Below are 4,838 nucleotides of genomic sequence, written 5' to 3'. Positions count from 1 at the left end.
CACGCGATGCACCCTGGGATCCGCAACCTGGATCTCCCTGGAAAGCAGCGGCCGCTCAGCTCTCACTGCGCCTCCTCCGGGAAGGAGGAGCAAGAGCAGGTTGAAGTATCTAACACCTGCTTAGCGGCAGCAGGCTTCTCTGTCAGTTCTCAAAGAACGGCCCCCTTGCGTCCAGGACTCTCCGACTAGAGTCAACCTTAATTTGGGACAGATCCTTGAACTATCTTGTGATCTCCAAGAGACTTCAGGATGGGTCAAGAACAGTTTTTCCCAAGTCTGGCCTCCTAAGCAAAGAAAGAGTTGGAGACGGAGGAAGAGGGGAACAGACAGAAACAGGTGAGGACAGAGAAAGAGAGAGAAACAGAGAGGGAGAGACAAGGAGGGAACAGAGTCAGACTGAAAGAGCGCAAGAGAGAGACATAAAGATTGAGAAAAGACAGAGACAAGAAGAGTCAAACGTATGTTACAGAAGCGGAATGAGAGATATGATTTATTTTAGTTTTACCTAGAGCAAATTCCTTTTCTGATTTTGTTGTGGCTGGCTTGCATAGAATTAATCTTTTTGGATTTTGGAATCTTGGTTTGCAGGACCATTTTGTGCAGACTGTGCATTAAATCTTCCCTGTCTAGCTGTTTTGTACTTGGTTCCCTGGGACTCTGGGTCCATAACCAAGTTTTGTTTCTGCGGTTCAGTGCCTGTCCCCATCAGTGATATTGGGAATATCACAGATCCAGGCATTAAACCAGAGAATGGCTTGGTTTGGTTAAATAATACTTGATCATCATCAGTCTGCATATTACATTCTTCTTTCTCCCTAGGTTCGCAGTTTCACTTAAGTCATAGCCAAAGGCAGCCGTTGACACATTTTCTTCATCCTTCTTTTGAGTGGCCCTCCATTTTAAGTGGTATGTCTGGATCTACTTATCTGTCACTCATAGAACTCCTTTAGTCTCTATTAACTGTAGCAACCAGACCTAAAACCCACTTACCTCTTTGCATTTTGCTTACATTTCCTGACTATGTTGATGTTTCTCTTATTGGATTGACCGTGGATTTTAATTTTCTTTTCATATATTATTGTTTTATGATTGGTAGGGAGGTTATGTTTAAAAGCAATCTTGGTCAGAAGCCCCCTCCTGATTTCCTCTTGTATAACTGTAGTTATACAATATAATATATATATTTATATTATAAAGTTATAAAAATAATGATTGCATATAAGTTTCATATTTTTTAAATTTTGTACGTACTTTTCCATGCATCTCCATGATCTTCATATTGAACATTTTAATTGCTGTATAACATTACATCTAGTTGATTTCACTTAATTTCTCTAGGTTAAACATTTGCTTTGTTTCTGTTTTACTACTATAAAGAGGCTTATATTGTTGTTGTTTTTTTTACCAAAAGGCATTTTTTTCTTATTTTGTGTTACTCCCATAGGATGAATTCATAAGAGGAAACACTGAGCTAAAAACATGATTATTTTTAAAACTTGTTTTCAGATTGCCCATCAAGAGGCATGAGCCCTTGGCACTGAAAAGAGCAGTTTACAAGTATATTCTTTTCCTGTAGCCTCACTAGCAATGTTATAATTCTTTGTTTTTACAAATATGATAATGGAGAAATAATATTTTCCATCTGATTAAATTATCGTGATGGAACTACTTTTCTAATATTAATTTAATATGATTCCCCTTATTTGAATTTTGTTTGTAGTCTTTGCCCAACTCATCCTTAGAGGCTCATGTTTGAGATGAAATAAACTGTTTGGTTCATGTCTTCATCCAAGCACAGTATGAACCAGTCTATCTCACTTCAGCAGAATTCATAAAGCTCATTAGCAATCTTATTACTGATTCCTCAAAAATTGTAGCAAATTGGACATTCTCCTTTTTAAATCCTTCTCTTTTTCACAGTTCTGCCTTCTTCCACTCAAATACCCATTACAAAGGTGAAGACCTCACTTAAAAAAAAATCACAACTACCACTTGCAAATAAACCATTTTTGCAAGAGAGAAATGAGATTTAAAGAAGTAGGGCAATTGTGAAAGCAAGCAAAGAAAATAAAAAAAAAGTTTTAGAGAATGCATTTATAGAGGAAGGGCCACCCTGTTCCCTTTGCCTTATCAACATAGAGATTTATGGGCTAGAGGTATATGCTTCAGTGTTAGGATGTTTTTATTTTTAATCAATGTTAAACCAATTCTTCCTTTCCCATGTGATTTCTTGGTCAGTAGCATAGGAAAAAGCAAAAGGATCAGAACTGGGATTAGCACCTCATTCTGTACATTCAATTTTGTCTGTTTATTCCCCCCATTCTTAGGAGATGACCCCAATTCCTATATACTAAGCTGGAGACCATCTGACCTCAGCTCCCTCAACCACATCCACTCCATTCTGTTCATGTCTCTCTCTACTCATATATATATATTTATCTTCATTTTATTGAGATATATTCACATACCACAGAGTCATACAAAACAAATCGTACATTCGATTGTTCACAGTACCATTACATAGTTGTACATTCATCACCTAAATCAATCCCTGACACCTTCATTAGCACACACACAAAAATAACAAGAATAATAATTAAAGTGAAAAAGAGCAATTGAAGTAAAAAAGAACACTGGGTACCTTTGTCTGTTTGTTTGTTTGTTTCCTTCCCCTATTTTTCTACTCATCCATCCATAAACTAGACAAAGTGGAGTGTGGTCCTTATGGCTTTCCCAATCCCATTGTCACCCCTCATAAGCTACATTTTTATACAATTGTCTTTGAGATTCATGGGTTCTGGGTTGTAGTTTGATAGTTTCAGGTATCCACCACCAGCTACCCCAATTCTTTAGAACCTAAAATGGTTGTCTAAATTGTGCGTAAGAGTGCCCACCAGAGTGACCTCTTGGCTCCTTTTGGAATCTCTCTGCCACTGAAGCTTATTTCATTTCCTTTCACATCCCCCTTTTGGTCAAGAAGATGTTCTCTGTCCCACGATGCCAGGTCTACATTCCTCCCCGGGAGTCATATTCCACGTTGCCAAGGAGATTCACTCCCCTGGGTGTCTGATCCCATGTAGGGGGGAGGGCAGTGATTTCACCTTTCAAGTTGGCTTAGCTAGAGAGTACTCATGTATTTTTAACTGTTCTACCTGTTTCAATAGAATAAGTTCAACTTCTTACTAAGATTGTTTTTGAGAAAGTTCTAATCCCCTTTCTCTTGCACTACCTCTATGGCATCTCCTCAGATTATCTTTTCTCCCTTTGGCATCTTCAATTTCCTAGTTCAAATCCTCTGCCATCAAACAACATTCGTCATGAAAAACTTAGTTTGAGTTGTTCCTCTCAAATTCAGTGTTTGAAAAAATGGGAGGGTATGAGTACTGATAAAATATTTGTGTCAGGATCATCTGAAAGGGCTTTGAAAACATCTACGTACATTCTTTACCTCATATACCAGGATTCAGAACCAGTGGATCAAGCATGTTTGATTTCTCCCTCCTCATGGACTCTACTCACAAAACCCTTCCAGTACTTTATACTGCTCTCTGATCCAACAGTTTTCCTTTTCTTATTTCTCCAAATCCAATTCATCCTTCCATTTGACCATTCATCAAGGAGTTATAGAATGTCTTCTATATCAGGCATGTGCTAGATAAAGGAAATAAAGTGTTAGAAAAAAAAATGCAAAAGCAAAACCAAATTCCCGCCCTCCAGGGGTTCAGTCTATGACAAGAAGCAGAGAGGTTATACCTTATTGTGAAGGGTGTATTTAGATGGTGCTTTAAGGACAGATGAGAGCACAGCTAAATTGTTCATGGTGTCTGCTCTGAATATGTGGAATATGGAGGCTGAGTATGAGATAGCATGTAGAGGACATAGTAAAGCGTCATACTAGGAAAGCACATGATTTAGAGACTGACAAGCATGTGGATCCTGGCTCTACTACCTGTGGTCTTGGGCAAGATACTAGAATTCCCAAACTTTAGTATCTCCATTTAATATAATGGTGGGGGTGAAAGACACATGGTTTTTAGACAAAGTTCTGGTTTCTAGAGGTCAAAAAAGGAGAGAGTACCTGTGTGAGAATCAGCCACATCTACACATAAATGCCCAATTTTAGAGACTGTGGAAGGTTGAATTATGTACCCCAACAAAAGGCATTCTTAATCTTAATCCAAGTTCATGTGGTGTGAATTTATTTGTAAATATGACCCTTTGAAGATATTATTTGTCAAGGTGTGGCCAACTGAACCAGAGTGGGTCTTAATCCATATACTGGAGACGTTATAAAGAGAATAAGCCAGAAGCCAGGAGCCAGAAGTTGCAGGAAACCAGAAGTCAGCAGAAACTGGAAGAGCAGATGTGAGGATGACACTAGGTGATGGGAGGCAGAGATGTAAGCCACAGAACCACAAGATTCCTAGCAGCCAACATCAGAACACTTCAGACTCTGGGAGAAAGCTAGCTTTGCCACTATTTTGATTTTGGACCTTAATACCATGAGCCAATAAATTCCTTTTGTTAAGCTAAAACCATTTGTAGTATTTGTAATACCACAGCTTAGCAGCTCTGGCAAACTAAAACAGAGACACACTGGTAACACAAAAATTCACTTAGTGTGCAGTAGGTGAAGGATTTCACTATATGGATAATCTATAGGCTCAATTCAATCTCCTTGAAATATTAATGTGAGACTAGCAATGAATTAGAAACTTTAGTTTCCACAAGATCTCCTGAGAAGATTCTCCCTAAGTACATGTGGGGAGGGATTCAAGAGTCTGAATTTTTAACATGTATCCCAGGCAAAGGCACAAATATAGTTGTCCATAGGTACA

This window comes from Choloepus didactylus, chromosome 5 (assembly GCF_015220235.1).
Source record: "Choloepus didactylus isolate mChoDid1 chromosome 5, mChoDid1.pri, whole genome shotgun sequence".
NCBI lineage: Eukaryota > Metazoa > Chordata > Mammalia > Pilosa > Megalonychidae > Choloepus > Choloepus didactylus.
This window is presented reverse-complemented; position numbering follows the sequence as displayed.